This window comes from Lissotriton helveticus, chromosome 7, assembly GCF_964261635.1.
Source record: "Lissotriton helveticus chromosome 7, aLisHel1.1, whole genome shotgun sequence".
NCBI classification, from domain to species: Eukaryota; Metazoa; Chordata; class Amphibia; order Caudata; family Salamandridae; genus Lissotriton; species Lissotriton helveticus.
The window spans coordinates 1,759,342,881-1,759,362,378 of NC_136068.1; the positions used below are offsets into that span (position 1 = coordinate 1,759,342,881).

Below are 19,498 nucleotides of genomic sequence, written 5' to 3' on the forward strand. Positions count from 1 at the left end.
TGAAAAACACAGAGATAAATACAGACAAATAAAAAGTTCAAATAGTTCATAGCAACAGCAAGATGCAAGTGTAACTCTTTAATATACAGACTTTAAGAGAGACACTTTAATCCAATGCAATAAAATCATGCATGTTTAACACATCCTAAAACATGCTTCAGCTTAAAATTACAATAACAATTATGAGACGGTAAAAAGACCAATGCGCAGTTACCCTTTCCTCGTTTTTCTTGCATAGATAGCTAGTGTCAGAAAGGCTCAGACACAATAACAAATTTAAGGCGAGCTTAAAGGCTGTAAATAAAGCAAAGCTACTCTACGCCGTCTGAATCCTAGTTTATATAACAAGGATTTCAAAAAGTCGTTACATGGCAAATTGTGCAAATTACAGAAAAACCTAAAGTGCAATGGTATTTGCACAGACTGAGCAAGAGGATAATATATAACCCTCCAGGTCTGGGACACTTTTAAAACACAGAGACCAATAAATTGAGCCCGCCCTGAAGCGGAAAAGAAGTGATTGCTCCCATTGTGTAAGGCAGGGGACTTCAAACTGGGGGGGGGGGGCTCAAATGATCCTGGGGGGGCACAAGGCTCTGACCAAAATAAGCATTATGCTGATAACAGTGCTTTGTTATCAGAAGGGGTGGGGGGAATGAGTGGCAGTAGGCTGCTCAGTAATGGCCCATCACTAACATGTTGTGTCATTTATATCATGGCTGGGAGTCGGTGTCAAAAAGGGAGGGGAGTCCAAATATTTTTCAAACCTCCTCACCCCATTTTTCATGCTCACACTCTGGATACTTATAAACGTTATTAAGGCCTGCCTAACCAGAATAGCATGTTTGGCAATCATGTATTTAATTGCATTTTTAAAACGTTCACAGAACTCAAATGCAATGTTTAAATACGTCTAGCCATATTTAAACATTGCCAGTTTCATAAAATAATTATGAAAATCTTTGAGGGGGGCCTCAATGACTTTTTTTCCACTGGGGGGCATGGCGTTAAAATGTTTGAAAACTACTGGTGTAAGGTCAATTGATAGATACATAGTGGGTTCTCCTGTAGCTAAAGATCTATAATAATTGCATCTAGCTAACTCATTTTTAGGTCTCCCCTACACAGCGCACATGTGCTGCATAGGAAAATGACCTTTTGGAGTCGATTCACTTTTTGCCCTAAAAACGTGCACGCGTTGCATTGCTGTCAATGGCAACGTGTCCACGTTTGGCGATTCCCTTGCGGGAGCGAGCTTTGGGGCCATGTGGTAGCAATTATCGCTCCTGGCGCTGCTCGCTCCCACAAGGGAAACGCTTTCACTTTTGCCTACACTTTGTTTTTTTTTACTTTTAGCATGAGGCACACGCGCTTGTGCACAATTTTTAATTTTTGGGCTTGTGTATTAGCACACCTCCTGCGTCAGGGGTGTCGTTCTTGAATTTACAAAGGAGTACATTTTTATTATAATCAGTGCAACTGCGGCTGCGATTTATCGCTACTGTAGCCGCGTTGCATGTAGAGCATGCAGTCATTCTCTTCTCTTACATCATTATTTACTCTTTAGGCCCTGCCCTTCTTCCCCATTACCATCCTCTCCTCCTTAAACACGCCCTACCTGCCTCCTTTTCTGTGCCCTTTCGGTCCACGCAGTGTAGACATACATGACTGCTTTTATAAGTTACCGCTTGTTTTAAGTTGTGCAACTCGGAAAGTGCTCATATTTCATCAACTTCATTATTATTATTCTTAACTGCGCATGTAAAGTGAACAATAAAGCACTTTATTTCTGACCCTTTCAGAAGGTTCCTGTACCCAGAGCGATGGACACATTCCTAGCAGATGCTCGGGGCTCTGCAGCTTCTTCCTGCTAAAGTCAAGGTTCGGGTGGTACTTGAGGCAGGCGCCCAGGAGAGAAACATGTACATTTAGGACCCACGGTCTCTATTTTCATTTCATTTCCCCAAGTCACAGGAATGAAAGTATTCGCACTGTCTGGAAAAGCTGCCCTCAGTCTCCAACTTGTCTATTCATTGTCAATAGCAGAAAATAAATATTAACTTTTACTTTTTAAAACAACAGTTACTGTTGGTAAATAAAAATAACAAGTCTGTGCGTGCCTTATAAATCAATGCTTTTATAGCTAAGCTTCTGAAATCAATAATTGGCTGCTAACTACCCTCTCTGCTAGTTATGTTCCCAAGCAGTGGTCAAGGGTGCACAAAAAAGGGGCTGTAGGGTAACTGACAACCGTTATTGTCCTACAGCTGCAGGAAAAAAGGCTGTTGGCGCCCCACCCGGCCCGAAACCTGGGGCGCTGCAGCAGCACAAGCGGTCTCTCACCTGAAGTTTGCCTAAAACTGCTCCATCCTCCGATGCGACTCCCCCTCTTTTCCTCCTGCAGCTGCTGGTCACAGACCGCTATTGGGGCTCCTCTCCCTACTTTTGCCGAAGAGAAGCCCCTTCTAACAAGGAAAGGTAGAAGAATTTTGTTTACGTTTTTTCCACTTTTCTTTGGCTGATTGGGCTTCCCTTCACCAAAAGCAAGGGGGCAAGCCAATCAATTATGTGTGTGAAAACAGCAGCTGCTAGAGAAGAGGCTGAGGGGGTCTGCGGGAGGAGCGAGCTGCTGTTGCTTCCAAACGCTCAGGTGGGAGGCTGCTCATGACCCTGCAGCAATCCTTACATGCACAGAGCAAACAGGAAGCACTTTGGCAGCATGTCCCCCTTGTAGATCTGTAATATAAAATATACACCCAGCAAAGGGAGCATTCTGAGTGGCAGTTCCAGTGTTCCCCTCAGGATGCTAATTGAACACCAGCTTTTTATTTTAAAAAAAAAACCTTTGCCCAATTGTTTGGACTCAGAAAGAGTAAATGTTGTTTGGCATCGAAACAAATGACTTTCCCATTGCTTTGTACTTCTCTGTGTGCTGTCACTGGGCACTACAATACTATAAATAATCCTAGATACTGTAAATGATCTATTACGTTTGTGTCCTGTATTCGAGGCGATTCACTACCTGCAACTTTGGCATTTTGTAAAATGATTAACCTAACTGAGAGAAAGGATTCCACATAATAGAAAATCGATTTAGCAAAAACCATGACTTAGTCTTGCATGCATGATTGTATGGGAAATAAATGACTGCAAATCTGATGAATAGTAAGCAGTTAATGCTAAACTATAATTACTTTAACACATTCAAGAGTTTAGAACTATCTTACAGACTGACAAGTTTCATTAAAATGTTTGGCCAACCTTTAACTGGATGCAGAATTAAGTTGTAGCAGCTCAAACGAGCAGTGTTTCACTCTGTCCACTGCTTTCTTCAATGTATTTATTTTCTACTTGCAAGCCTATTCCTACTACATTTAGGGGGTGACATGTTTTTCTTTTTTATACCTTGTTTTAATCTTTCATGCATATGCTTGTATTAGTGTTCTTTCTGTGGATAGATAAATGCAAACATGTGTCAGTTTATCAGACGACACTCAGTTGGTCTTTCCTTATTCAGAATTGTCGGTGGAAGCATTTAGCAATTTTAAAGGATGCCTTCTAGACACTGCTATATGGATGAACATCAACAAACTAAAATTGAACGCAGGAAAGACTGAGGTGGTTTTCTTTGGAAAGGGCCTACGGCCCCCGCCTGATTTGTGGTGGCCGTCTGAAGTGGGTCCTCCGCCCGTCCCCAGTAGTAGTGCAAAAAATCTGGGGGTGAGATGGGATGACAGCCTATCCTTTTCTGCTCACATTCAGCATGTATCAGGGGGGGGCCTAAACAAACTTCGAAATCTCCGAAAATTTCTTGATCTGCTGCCGGAAGAGTGCCGCAAAGTTGTAGTCCATGCGACTGTTACATCGAGGCTGGACTGCGCTAACGGCCTCTATCTTGGCCTGCCAAAGTATTTGATCCAGCGTATACAGTCCGTGCAGAATGCGGCTGCGAGGCTTATTAAACATATCCCTTTCAGACACCATGTCTCTCCACATCTGCGCGTCCTGCGCTGGCTGCCAGTGGCCAGCAGGATCGAATTTAAGGCTCTGACCCTGGCTTTTAGGGCACTACAGGGAAACTGCCCTAACTACCTTAAATTGAGACTTCCCCGATACCAGCAGGCGAGGTCTCTTCGCTCAAATACACTGAATCAGTTACATGCTCCCCGAGCCCTGAAGGCTCGGCTTGGGGGTAGGACCTTCTCCGCTGGGACGGTAAAACTGTGGAATGATTTGCCGTTCTCTATCCAGTCTGCTACTTCAGAGATCTGTTTCAGGAAGCAACTAAAGACACGGTTTTTTACTCAAAAAATGTAAACCACTCCATTTCCCTTTACATCTAGCCGCTCACTTAGCGCCGGGATACCTCCGTGTGAGGTAGCTGTTCGCGCTTTAGAAATATCAGTATTTATCGATGAATGGATGCATTAGTGCAAGCATTAATTAAGTCATGTATGATGTGCTTTATGATGGCCTAAATTCACAAGTGACTTTAGATGCACTTCGTTTTTGCTAGATCCTATAGATATGGCTGGTTTTGGTTCATCATTTTTTAAAATGTACTTTTATTTGTTATTTCGTAGACAAAAACAAAAGGTGCATACACAGCTGGTGTCCACAGACCACAGTCACTATAACTGCATTCACATAGCTGTACAAGATCATATATTTTGAATGCATTCCCATCATCTCAACATAATATTCTCCAATTGCCTGGACTTAGTCTTGGAATCAATGGTTCTTAGTTAACTGCTTCTAATTTTAATTATGTCACATTTTTTCGGGAAGAGTAACATCCAAGGTAAAAATTTAGAAAGTAATATTTTTAATCTTTTACGTATTACCTCCAATTGTATGTGCTGAACATATGTAGTCTGTGGCACTTCCACTTATGATGGGTGCATTTCTTGTCATGATACATAACTGCGTACTCCTTCTTATGCCAGACCTTGGAGCCCAAAACAGCCTGTCTGGAATCTGCCATATTAGGAATTTGAGAACGAAGCTATTTGTAAAAACAACAAGTGATGGACTGAATGTGGATCAATGTCACACACTCCCCCAGTCAAAAGATCTGGGCCCAAATCCATCGTTTTTTTGCACTCCACACCACCCTGGGTTAGACAATGGCGATATGCAAATCAGCTCTGACCCTGTTGCCCCATGGGAACAGTCCAGTCCGAACTACAAAAGCCATGTCCTTCCCAGAACGGAATCAAGCATCCGAGGACCGGACCGGTTTCGAGGTAACACCTCTCTTCAGCCCGGCTAGCTTGATTCCAGTGGTGTGGAGTGCCTGGGACCCACGTCTGGGCATCCCCAGCGCACCCAGGGCGGCAATTGCAAAAACAACAAGTGATGGACTGAATGTGGATCAATGTCACACACTCCCCCAGTCAAAAGATCTGGGCCCAAATCCATCGTTTTTTTGCACTCCACACCACCCTGGGTTAGACAATGGCGATATGCAAATCAGCTGACCCTGTTGCCCCATGGGAACAGTCCAGTCCGAACTACAAAAGCCATGTCCTTCCCAGAACGGAATCAAGCATCCGAGGACCGGACCTCTCTTCAGCCCGGCTAGCTTGATTCCAGTGGTGTGGAGTGCCTGGGACCCACGTCCTCGGATGCTTGATTCCGGTCTGGGAAAGATATGGCTCTTGTAGTTCGGACTGGACTGTTCCCATGGGGCAACAGGGTCAGAGCTGATTTGCATAAAGCCATTATCTGACCCAGGGTGGTGTGGAGTGCAAAAAAACGATGGATTTGGGCCCAGATCTTTTGACTGGGGGAGTGTGTGACATTGATCCACATTCAGTCCATCACTTGTTGTTTTTTGCAATTGCCGCCCTAAGTGCGCTGGGGATGCCCAGACGTGGGTCACAGGCACTCCACACCACTTGGAGTCAAGCTAGCCGGGCTGAAGAGAGGTGTTACCTCGAAACCGGTCCGGTCCTCGGATGCTTGATTCCGGTCTGGGAAAGATATGGCTCTTGTAGTTCGGACTGGACTGTTCCCATGGGGCAACAGGGTCAGAGCTGATTTGCATAAAGCCATTATCTGACCCAGGGTGGTGTGGAGTGCAAAAAAACGATGGATTTGGGCCCAGATCTTTTGACTGGGGGAGTGTGTGACATTGATCCACATTCAGTCCATCACTTGTTGTTTTTTGCAATTGCCGCCCTAAGTGCGCTGGGGATGCCCAGACGTGGGTCCCAGGCACTCCACACCACTTGGAGTCAAGCTAGCCGGGCTGAAGAGAGGTGTTACCTCGAAACCGGTCCGGTCCTCGGATGCTTGATTCCGTTCTGGGAAGGACATGGCGTTTGTAGTTCGGACTGGACTGTTCCCATGGGGCAACAGGGTCAGCTGATTTGCATATCGCCATTGTCTAACCCAGGGTGGTGTGGAGTGCAAAAAAACGATGGATTTGGGCCCAGATCTTTTGACTGGGGGAGTGTGTGACATTGATCCACATTCAGTCCATCACTTGTTGTTTTAACGAAGCTATTTGTTCCATGAGATACAACATGTATCCCGGAATTGGGCTGCATGGCCCAGTGTGTAGCAATTGTATAGCTCTTCAATTCCTAACGGCCCAGCACCCAGGCTAATGTGCTGCATGCCTAATCATTAATAAGTTCCCAAAAGCGAGACCTATTGGCTATACCAATGCTTGTTCTTTCTTAGGTCTTCACAATATTCCAGAAATGTTGCTTTCACCTTTATCTTATCTGCTTTAGAAATGCTGCCAGGCTCTGTGAACAGAGAAAACAATCTCAGGGTAACGAAAGTGATTTTCTTTCTTTTTCTTTTTAGAATTTTGTTTCTGCCATGTGGATTTGTTTTTATGGGACATTGTATGTAATTTATGTTGCACAAGTTTTAAAAAAAACTTTTAACATTCTTTATACATATTGAAAAAAAGAGTACATGTGTATTAATGCTGTGTCGTACATTGTGACATTAAAGTTTTGTGTATTTTCTACAATTTCACGTGGTACTCCTTTTGCTAAGCAAGAGGTTCTAAATTGAGTGTAGCTGGTGACCGATTGGCACGTGGAGGTGCTCTGTATGTGGTGCAGATTATAGGTTTCCAAGGGGATTTTTTTTATTTTACCGTTTATTCGGTGCTCTGTCCCCTGGGCCTGTGGGATCCCTCTTGTTCCTTCAAGACTTTTCCATATTAAGCCACAACAGTGTCTCTGTGTGTGTTTTGACCATGTAAGCCAATTAATGGGTTAACTAAAAGCAATCCACAATTAATAATCTAAGATCATGGTTGTGGCATACAGTTTAGAGCCTTTGAACAGCGCCCGTTCTCCTCCCTTATGAATACAAAAATCTCTCTTATTCTCCCAGAAGACTGATCTTGGCATTTCCAAAGGTAACATTCCAAAAATATTATTACATCTTGGAGCAATGTTAATTTTTCTGATTTGAACTTTCCAGCGTAAGGAGAGCTGAGAAGTTTGAGAAGTCTTGGTTTGTGGCGCACACCACTTTCCATTATGTAAGGTATAGCTTTGTTATCCTGCTCTAAATAAAAGGAAAGAAAGTTTTAGAAGGTGGAGGATGTGACCTAAGAAGAAATGAACGGCAGGACAAGCATCTCATGCCAGGCGAGCCAGATTCAAAAATGTATTGGTAGCACCCTGGGGCAGATGATCCATTTTTAATTACAATATTAAAGTATGTAGGTGTGACAGGAGCGCTTTAGTCATATCCACTTGTAAAATGCTGCAATTGTATCTATTTTAAGATTAAATACTGTATAAAGAGAATGATGTAGAGTTTGGTGGATGGGTTACTCCATTACAAACATGACAGATATCCAGACGACCTCATTGCAAGCGCCAGAAGATATAATGCACTAGTAATAAAGCGGACGGGATATCTATCACGTTGCAACAGATTAATCCATCGGCCAAACTCTGAATCAGGCCCTTAATTCAATGGTAACACCGGTGCCCACTCCTGCCTTTGGGCACACAGTGCCCCTCTGCGCATACACTGCCCTCTCGCCTTCCTTCCACCACTGCTAAAACTGCCCCACTTCCACACTCACACCTTTTCTCACACACTGCTCCCTGGTCATGCACTCCTATTGGTTCTTGCATGTTTACCCCTGTATTCTCCTCTACCTCTGCTACACACCGCCCCCTCTTCATACACTGCTCTGTGCCTACTCCGCCTCCATTTCACACTCCCACCTCAGCTCACACCGCTGCTCACCCACTCCCACCTCTGCTCACACTGCTCCTCACCCACTCCCACCTCTGCTCACACTGCTCCTCACACACTCCCACCTCTGCTCACACTGCTGCTCATGCACTCCCACTTCTGGTCACACCTTTGCTCACACTCTCCCACCTCTGCTCATGCTCCTCACGCACTCCCACCTCTACTCACACTGCTGCTGCCGCACTCCCACTTCTGCTCACACTGCTGCTCACGTGCTCCCACCTCTTTACAGACCGCTGCTCACCCACTCCCACCTCTGCTCACACTGCTCCTCACACACTCCCACCTTTGCTCACAGAGCTGCTCACCCACTCCCACCTCTGCTCACACTGCTGCTCATGCACTGCCACCTCTGCTCACAGAGCTGCTCACCCACTCCCACCTCTGCTCACACTGCTCCTCACCCACTCCCACCTCTGCTCACACTGCTCCTCACACCCCCCTCCTCTGCTCACACTGCTGCTCATGCACTGCCACCTCTGCTCACACAGCTGCTCACCCACTCCCACCTCTGCTCACACTGCTCCTCACCCACTCCCACCTCTGCTCACACTGCTCCTCACACACTCCCACCTCTGCTCACACTGCTGCTCATGCACTCCCACTTCTGCTCACACCTTTGCTCACACTCTCCCACCTCTGCTCATGCTCCTCACACATTCCCACCTCTGCTCACACTGCTGCTGCCGCACTCCCACTTCTGCTCACACTGCTGCTCACACACTCCCACCTCCGCTCACACTGCTGCTCATGCACTCACACTTCTGTTCACACCTCTGCTCACGCACCCCCACTACTGCTCACACTGCTGCTCATGCACTCCCATCTCTGCTCACGCACCCCCACGTCTGCTCACGCTGCTCACACACTCCCACTTCTGCTCACACTGCTGCTCACACTCTACCACCTCTGCTCAGGCTCTCCCACCTCTGCTCACACCTCTGCTCACGCGCCCCCACATCTGCTCACGCTGCGCACACACTCCCACTTCTGCTCACAGTGCTGCTCGCACTCTACCACTTCTGCTCACGCACTCCCACCTGTGCTCAGACCACTGCTCATGCACTCTGACTTCTGCTCACAGCTCTGCTCACGCTCCTCACGCACTCGCACCTCTGCTCACACTGCTGCTCATGCACCCCCACGTCTGCTCACGCTGTTCACGTACTCCCACTTCTGCTCACACTGCTGCTCACACTCTACCACCTGTGCTCACGCACTCCCACCTCTGCTCACACCACTGCTCACGCACTCCCACTTCTGCTCACACCGCTCCTCACCTCTGCTCACACCACTGCTCACGCACTCCCACTTCTGCTCACACCGCTCCTCACCTCTGCTCACACCACTGCTCACGCACCGCCACCACTGCTCATACAATCCCACCTCTGCTCACGCCACTGCTCATGCACTCCCATCTATGCTCACGCCGCTCACGCACTCCCACCTCTGCTCACACTGCTCCTCATGCACTCCCACTTCTGCTCACACCGCTCCTCATGCACCCCCACGTCTGCTCACGCTGCGCATGCACTCCCACTTCTGCTCACACTGCTGCTCGCACTCTACCACCTCTGCTCACGCTCCTCACGCACTCCCACCTCTGCTCACACACTGGTCTCCCTGGGGATTCCAGCACCAGCTTCCATCTGGCACAAGCAGCTTTGAACCAATTCTCTTGTGCATGGTGGAGACCGGGAAGGGGAAAACAGCAGCACAAGAGCAGGCAATCAGGCATATTCACTTATTTACACGTCTTGCCACTCCAGTTTTACTTGTGCCTCAGTAATAGTAGAATCACAAGCAGAACAAGTACCATAATTCATAGACAAAATGCTAATTGGAAATGTAGAACGACAAATGTAAAAGTCAACAAGCATTGGCAAAGTTAAACGGTGTGGTATTGGCTGGCAGACTTTTGCCTTTGTCGGTGCTTATTTTGTATGGTCATAGTTTTTGTAAAACTATATTATTGAGGATCTGCCAGCCCCCTCACCAGAATGAAAAGTAAACATTGACTAAAAGCTAAAGTGTTTATTGGACTCACAAAGCACACATTGCCATAACAGCCCCGGGTAAGGAAAGGAACTACTCTGTGGGGTTGTGTCTTTGCGAAAGAGCAGAATGCTGCACAGTGAAGTCAGTGATTGGTTGAAGTGGGCTGACCCATTGCCCCTTGTTGTATGCCATGGGTACTCGCATGCATTTTCCCAGGGGCCATAAAGTTTTACCTGTGATGTGACCAAGTGCTGCACAAATGGAGAAAAAGGGGGGTTTGTGGCATGGTGGGTGTAGGGGAAGTGAAGCATTTACATCTAGTGTCTGAATTGCACAATGTGAAACGAAAAGCTTTGCAATTAATCCGCGTTTTCCACTTAAACAAATTGTGTGATCCTCGGCAATTGTTTTATTTCACTTTAGCTCCTTTTTCTTAAATATCACTCACATACATGACTTCAGCATCTGTTACAAAACATTCTGTGTTTGATTTAATAAGATATAATGTTGATATAAACTCAAGTCACCCAGAGAGTTCACATTACAGCTGACTTGCCTCTTCGTTCACTACTGGTATTGTTGTCAGGGTGATTTTATAGTGATTTTATTTATATTCTAGGTATTACAATAAGTTAGTGTTGATATATATATATATCATTTAAGTTTAAGTTTATTTGCACAGTTAATTAAAACCAATGCAGTGCAGTTACAAAATATAAAAACAAGGAAAAAAGATAAAACGCAGTATAAAACAGATGTGTTATAAAACCAATCTGGCTTGAACAATGCTGTACTATTCATCCTAGTTGTAAACATATTTAGCCTTTCATGTATCGCACACGCGTTTTTGACAGTAATCTGAATAGTGTATTAAAACAAGATAAAAAATCATTCTTTTTTCTTGATTTTTAGCTTTTTGTTTGGTTTTAAACCAGTTCAGGGATCAAGTCCGGGCATTTTTTTCCCACTGCCTTTAGAAATTTTACAAGGCTACAGCTCAACTGAGGGTCCTGAGATGAAAAACAGGTAAGAGCTGCACTCCTTTGTGTGCGAGTCCCGTGTCTGATGAAGTGGTGTTTCAAGAGGAGTTTCCGCTCTTCCAGCATTTTCTCACAGGAGCATAACAGATGGAGCATATCTTCTTGCGTTGCACCACATAGCCGGCATAATGTGCCTGCTTTCTCTTTTTGCCAATGCGGAAGATGCCGAATACAGGGTAAAAGTCCTAGCCTATACGTTAAGAAGCACATTTTGGTCGATTTGGCGTAGCCCAGCCCAAGATAGATCTGGGGAGCTTGTGCCAAATATGAGTTCAGGATCATCCAAGCGTGAGATCTTTTTGAGAAGTCTGCTTTATCTTGGACCCACGACTGTTGTTTAATCGACTTCTTGGCCAGTTTTTTAAGCGTTTTATGATTTGTGGAGGAGGTCCAGAACTGCTCCAGCCCGGTATTTACAAGACTTTTTGCCAAGTATTTTGCCGCCGGTGAAGTCGGAGACTGCTCTAACTCCCTCCACAGGTATTCGTTCAAGGTTCCTTCAGCAGATTTCCTCACTTTGTCCCACGAACAAATGTAGGCCCCCTGTCGTGCCAGGAGCTGTTGCTGAATTCCAAACTACAGCCTAATCTGTGATGGCGAGGTTCGCTTAGGGAGGCTAAAGATGATTCTGTATGCGGATACAATTGTGCTGTCAAGTGTTGTTGCGTCTCTGCCTCGCTGCACCTCGCTCCCGTAAGTTAATATGGGCAGCAGTTTGGCACTGTTGTCAGAGTGTGGGAAAGAATGAATGTTTCTAAATTCAAGTAAAAAAATTATCAGTTTTTAAAAAAAATACCTCTGAACGCACTGATATAATCTGATGTGCTACGGCAAAAAAGTTTTGCACGTTAAGGAAATACACTTCTTGAATTTTAAAAAGATTATCATACTTTTACACATTTGATACAAGATGTCTTTAAAAATGAAGGATTTTCTAAAGTTCAGCAGTGCAGGACAACCTAGTTACTTCCTTTCTTTTACTTCAATGTACCTTTAAATAAGTTTGGGAGAGTTTGGAAGCTGAGTTTTAAACAAGTTCCTCTGATTCTGTTGCCAGTAACTTTGCCACTGACCACATCTCCTCTCCCTAAGACTTCCCATGAGTCACTAGCACTTGAATTCATGTGATTATAATTGCATTTTGGTATCATCAATCATGCATTAATGGTCAGAAAGGCAAAACTACAATTATCAGAAAACAAAGTGAAACCCTGGACTGTGTGAACTGCTTATGGAGTCACAGTTTTGCAAAACTCCATGAACTCCGCCAGCGGAGCTGTCAACTCCCCAGCCCCACCGCTAGTTTAAACAAGTAAGCACATATTCTGTGCTTCCCATAGCGTGCCACCAACCATTAATTAAACATCACTAAGACCTATGGAAGGGGTAGTGGTCTTGGGAGGGTCTCAATCACTCCTGTTCTTCCCTTCACACCACGTCCCTCCACAATTAATGTTAGTAGCTTACACATTCTTTCTACCTCATCTTTGTGAAATCCATGAAGCAAATATCTAATCTCTTTCTTCTGTGGCACCTTCTTTCACTCTCTTCTCTATTTCCTTCTTTGCATCTCTTTCACATCACCACTGCACAAACACACAGCACGCCCATCCACTTGTAAGCACTGTTTTTTTACTTTAACCTCGTCGCTATTTTGACAACTGTGCACATCCTTCACAATTGTAAAGCACACACAAGACCATTCCTCTGTGCGCTCTGCAGAGAGGCCATGGATTGGATGAGCAAGTATTCTGAACACCTTCTATACCCGTTGGCAGGCACAGTAGGAAACTCACAGTGCCTTCAGCCTCAGCTCCAGAGCTCTCAGTACTGGACTGTTTTAAACACCTGGACGCGAGACAGTTCAAAATATGAACTATGTTAGAGTAAAATGCTGCATGGGGAAAAAACCTACAGAAACACAACATCCTGGAAATAGCTAACAGTTTTAGGAAATGTAAGATTAAGTAAGGCATGTGAAATGTAAACAGGAACCATATTGCTGACATGGAGTAACTTAATGTCTACAGTCATTGTTCAGAAATCGAGCAGTAGGTTTACTCCTCCAGTTAAGGGCATTAATATAGGGCCCTGGGGGGCTGTTTTTATTTTCTACTGAGTGTGAGAACCAGGGGGACCCGGCTCACAGAGTCCCGGGTATCAGGACTGGTGAGATTTCTCAATCTAGGAGGGATATATTCTTTATGCTAGAGTAAGAAGTGCGAACGAATAATAATGTAGAAAGAAAGCCAGCGAACAAAGAAGGAAAAGCGCTGGAAAGTATGAATGCCTCTCAGGTCTCCTTCACATGCAGGTCTTGGCCATTACATGCGCCTGCTCGATAGGTTAATAATCTGCGCTGTCAAGCTGGGCCATGAAAATGTACAAGCGTGCCTTCAAAATCCTGCCCAAAATGTACAAAGTCGACCTAAACAGGGAAGACAAAACAGTATGACGTCACACAAAGCCTGACGTCATAGCACAGACAATCTATCACACTCAGAGAGACTCTGAGGAGACACAGAGCAAGAAGGCCCAGCACAACAGGGGCTCAGCACGGGGCCTGGCTGGAGGCCAAATTATGACATTTAAAATGTCACCAGTGATGTCATTCTGCGTGTCATGAGTGATGTAATACGTGAGGTCATAAGTAGTGCGTGACAGGGGCATGAGATATAGTTAGGTCAATAAACTATAGCTGGTGAATTTCAGTCTTTTTTCATTTCTAAGCATTATTTTTTGTATTAGTTCACACCTAGCTATACTATCTCTTTAACGTTTGTTATTATATATATATATATATATATATATATATATATATATATATATATATATATATATATATATATATATATATATATATATATATATATATATACATATATATATATATTGTAGCTCCAGCCGTCCTTTGCTCAGAAAAGACGAACACGCACTCCCGGGGGTATATTGCTCAGATTTTTAATGTTCGGCTATCTTGACAAACACAAACAAACAGACGCGTTTCGTTTTTATATATATATATACATACATACATATATATATATATATTCCTTCGATTCCTTTTGCTTCCTTCTCCAGTAGAAAAGTCACGGCACAGCAGCAGGCAAGTTATATAAATTATTTATTCAAACACCATGTGCAAAATAAGTCCAAATACAGGACGGCCTGTATATATATATCATACAATGGCACAGACGAAGAACGCCAATCCAGGACTCTCCAGAGCTTTCGACAAAAATGTTTTTTATTTGTTTTCAGCAAACATGCTTATCAGAATGATGTGGTCTACAAGAACTGACCATGAATATATATATTCCACAAGTCCTCTTAGTCCCACAAGGAAGCAGGCACCCCGGTGCGTGTTCAGACTGGTTTATTACTCAAAGCAATAGCAGCATACGTACAAGATGCAAATTGGCAGTAAACTGTTATACACATATACAATATATATATATATATATATATTTAACGTCTCCACTTATCTCACTGCTTCCCCCGCTCACTTAGGGCCTCATTTATGAAAAGTGACGCATCGCTGCGTGGAATCAGCGATGCGTCACTTTTTACTGCACCCTCCTTGCGACACCAATGATGCGTCATATTTACAGTATGACGCATCATGTCGCAAGGAGTTACAGATACGCCAGTATTTCTGACTTATCTGTTGTCGCAAAAATTACGCATTGCTGGAGTGTGGCACAAAAGTGACGCAACTCCAGCAATGGCTCATTACACATGGGCAAGTCCCAGGTGAAATGTGCCTGCGTCAGTCTTACGCCTGCCATGAAGCAGGCATAAGATATTGACGCATTTGTGTCCTAGAAGTGGCGCAGTGACATCTTATAGATTTCACTGTGTCACTTCTATGACCCTTTCTTGCGTCGGAACGCCCCCATGCACACATTATACCTGGCTCAGGTATAATGTGGCGCAGAGGTTTACAAAGTGACGCATCTACATAGATGCGTCACTTTGTAAATATGGTACAACAAGGCTCATTTTTAACGCCGCTGGTGCGTCACAAAAAGCGACGCACCGGCAGCGCAAAAGTGACGCATGGGCTCATAAATAAGCCCCATAGTTTTGGTGCGCAACATATATATAATACCTAACTATGCATCCGTTTAGACAGCAATGCAAAGGGGTACACACATTGCGGTGTGCATAGTACTCCATGCCAATTGGTGGACGCAGATACGTTACCTCTGCGTAAACGGACGGCCACTAGTCAGAAACATTGGGATCATTTTATATTCGTACCTCAGCTTCACTCCTCGAATCAACAAGTGTTGAAGGGAACTCATCTAAAACTCTCTGGGGCATATTACCAACCAATAGAGATAATTTTTGTCTCTAACTTGTTTAGAGACAAAAATTATCGCCGCACATCGGCGATTTTTATCGCAGATAAACCTTGCTATTAGCAAGGTTTATCGCAAATGCGATAAAAAACGGCCGCAATGCATGAATATCGCTGAAAAGTCAGCGATATTCATGCATTATCGAGCAAATGCTCTTAGCCATGTTATCCACCTCCCATTGGTTAACATGGCTAAGAACTGCTCAGGGCAGGTGTTAGCTTTTGGAGATATTCGCGCTTAGCGCGAATATCTCCAAAAGTTGGTAATAGGAGATAGCGATGTTAGCGACTGTTTCCAGTCGCTAACATCTTGGCACGCCCACTTTGCATGTCATTAGTGATAAATATCACTGACATGCAAAGCGGGGGCCCAAGATGGTCGCTATCTCCTATTAGCTGTCGCTAACTGGTGTTAACGACAGCTTGGTAATAGGGAGATAATTTTATCTCCGCTTTCTTGGCTTTTAAAGCCAAAAAAGCGGAGATAAACCTCCTTGATAATATGCCCCTCTGTTCTCTTGGAAATGTCTCACCAATCTAAAGCGAGGACAGTCCTGAGGTGGCGCTGTCACCGGCCATGGGAAGACGCTTGATAATTCAGTAAAATAGGATCTACAGTCGTTTCTGGAGAAGAAAAAACTCCTGTGTCAGGAGACCTGTGTCTGCACAGAGGCAAACGGAACCGCATTAAGCCGCCCTGAAAGCTCCACGCTGGGGCTCGGTGACATTAAGCAGAAAGCATACTGGGGCATACAGGGTCCTGGCTATTCCCAGTCACACAGTGTCCCGCCAGGACCCTATGATCCTCGTCAGCCCCTTTGATCCAACATTGCTCCCTCCAAGGACTGGTATGGTGGGAGCGGTTTGGGGCCCTAAACTCAGGGGCCCCAGCCCGGCCCTTGAGTCTGCACAGAGCACCGCTCGCTGCAGTGAAGGTGACGTCGTACATTAGAGTCCAATGCACACTACAGCCCCTCTGGGGGCCTTGGAAGAATGTCAGACCCCCACATCTGGCTCCTCTACAACTCTCGTGTTTGCAGACCTTTCGGTGTTTGTTTATCTTGATTTTCCGCAGATCCCCAGTGTCCTCGGGGTCTTGTAGAAGTGCACAATACTCCCAATAAACAGAAAAATAAACATTGCGTGAGCTTAGGATCTCGAAAAGGCATCTGTGGCAGGGATACATCGGTGTCTTGCATTCTGATGGTTCCTATAAAACGAGCATAGCTCAGGAGACGAATGCCCCTACTGCAGAGATGTGTTTTACCCGCAGGCCACCAGCTCCACACAAGTAAAGTAATTAATGGGGCTGAGGTGCACGCTTTAGAGACGTGTTTCGCCAAGTGGCTCGCAGGTTTCAGCCCCGGTAGATAGAATATAAGGCTAATGCACGTGCCCAGATGACTAAGTGTAAGCAGTAGTTTGTAAGATCAGTGATGCAGCGTCGGTAGTTTACGGTACGACAGAGATCTGTGAATAGCATGCACATTATGGATTCAAATGAAAGTAACAAAACTAGGGGATTAATGCACCTGCTGCAGAGACCAGTTTTTAAAGCGCAGGTAGCAGTTAACATCTCACTGAGTAAATGGTTCCATTTCGAAGAAGTGTGTGTGTGTGAATAGAATGGCACACAGTCCGGTCGAGGCGAGATTGCTCAGTGAGCTGATGCACGTGCTGCTGCGGACCCGGATAGATTCAGGTGACACGTTTTAATCCTAGCTGCGCTGACATTTCCTGCCATTCTTATTATTTCAGTATTGGCAACAACTGCTATTACAACATGAAACAACCCTTCATGGACCTCAGCTTATGAACGCTGCATAAAAGAGTTATTTTTGTGGCTACGACCACCACCCACCCCAGCACTAGAACGAGAGCCCCTGGACACGCGGCTGAGGGAAATGGCAGGTGTGTCCTCAAACAAGTGCACTTACCGTTTGTGGCCCCTCTGCGGAGAGCTCGAGCCGTCCTTGGCAGGCGCAGACTTCCATCAGAGGGCTCCTCTCACGGGGCTCCCTTAATGTGAACACCAGGGCAGGCTTAGGGCACCGCTCGGGCACCGGCGGCTCAATGAGGCGGGCGGGGAGCAGGCAGGAAACTGCACGAGTCCGTCCAGAAATGGGTATGTCGGAGCCCCGCCCACTCCGTTCTCTCTCGCCCCAGCCCCCCTCTCTATTTCTTACTATCTGTCTCTGTCTGCCTCTTTATGTTCATCTATCCCCCCGTCTGTCTAATTCTATTTCTATTTCTTTCTCTATCTATCTCTACCTTTTCCTCTTGATGACTCTCACTTTGCCCAACTGTCTGCCTAACTCACTCTCTCCCTTTCCACCTCTCTCTCTCCCCGCTTCTCTGTACCTCATTCCTCTCCTCCGGTTCTCACTTCCCTCCAGACTGCCTTTCTCTACCTCCTCTTTCTATTTCTCCTTTCTCGTACCACTCTCCGTCACTCTGCCTTTCTCCCTCTCTCTGTTTCGCTATCTTTTTTGTTCTATCTCTTTTTCAGTCTCCCTCTCTTTCTTTGTGTCCCTTTTTATATGCCCTCCCTCACACTCTTTCTCTTCGCGCTCTCTGTCTCTCTGCCACTTTCTCTGCCTCCTCCTCTGCTTCTCTCTCGGTCTCTGTTTTTCTTTCTTCCTCCTGCGTCTGTCTCTCTCGATCTTTATTTTTCACTCCCCATTCCCTGGGAATCCAAGGTCTCGCATTTATCTTCCGTGGCCGCGTCACGTGGCCGCGCCTGCTGCTCCCGCCCTGCGCGCTCTTGAAGTTTGCTAATATCGGTGAAATCCAATATTCCGATGAGCCGTGCCCGGGCGGGAGCGGTGCGCGCGTCACGACGCACCCACTTCGAGGCTCCAGCCCACCTCTGCCGCCCGCACCGAGGTATTGTTACCTGTCCTTGCACCTTCCTGCGAAAGCGCGCGGCGAACTGGTGCCAGGCAACGGGTCCCTGCCCCCTTCCAGTGAGGACGTGAGGTACCGGGTTAGGTTGGTAAGGAGAGGAAAACAGGAAATATCTCCAAAGCTCAACGACTTGAAGGCCCTGGATAGAAATGGCCCTAACTATTCGAAATGTATAAGGAGCGCATAAGTGGGAAGAACAAGGGGTGAGTGTGGAGTGGCCATAAAAGAAGTGTAACTAGTAGTCCTTTACAAAAGCCCTGGTCTATGTTATTAATTACATAGACTATTAATTACCCAGAACTATGTGGTATCTCTGTATCCTATTACCAAGAAGTCCTGCTGTCCGAACTTTTCCTCCTTCCAAATTGTCTTTCGTTGATCGCCTTTACTTGTTACGTGTCTTGTTCACCTTTTCATTCCCTTTACTGTAAAGTGCTCTGCTACCTTCGGGTCTTGTTAGTGCTATAGAAAACTTCTAAATAAAATAAATAATAAATACCATACACCTCCCGAAGTGACAGAAGACCATACAGAACTCAGCAGCCAGACTCATCCTCGACCTCCCCAGAAGAACAGACATCCCTCCAGACTTCAAGAAACTCCACTGGCTCCTCGTCTGCAAGAGATGTCAATCCAAGATGCCGACCCATGCCTACAATCCCTGGCACAACTAAGGACCAGCCTACATTAACCACTGCCAGAGGTTCCACCAACCCACCAGACACCTGCATTCCGCCTCCCTCCCCCTCGCTCAGCCCCCCCGCATCTGCCGACGCAGCAATAGAGGACGCTCCTACCTCGCTGTGAAGTCCTGGAACATCCTCCCCCTCCACCTCCGGACCGCACCCTCCCTTCAGGAATTCAGAAAGAGACTCGAGATCTGGTTGTTCAGCTGATTCCATCCTCACAGCTTGGCTCTCAGCGCCTGGATACCCTGGCGGATGAT

General features: G+C 45.7%; 1 protein-coding gene across 3 annotated transcripts in view; it reads right to left on the bottom strand.

Moving 5' to 3' along the window:
* The window catches only part of LOC144770739 (chemerin-like receptor 1), a 423,466-nt gene extending 405,140 nt beyond the window's left edge, over positions 1–18,326 (bottom strand). The window contains exon 1 of one of the 3 annotated variants that reach the window (XM_078655483.1): positions 17,583–18,326. The gene's annotated coding sequence lies outside the window, so the exon portion shown is untranslated. Of the gene's footprint in view, positions 1–2,343; positions 2,441–17,582 lie in introns of those variants that run through there. The other 2 variants (XM_078655482.1, XM_078655481.1) reach the window with 2 other exon arrangements.
* Between the last annotated feature and the right edge of the window lie 1,172 nt (positions 18,327–19,498).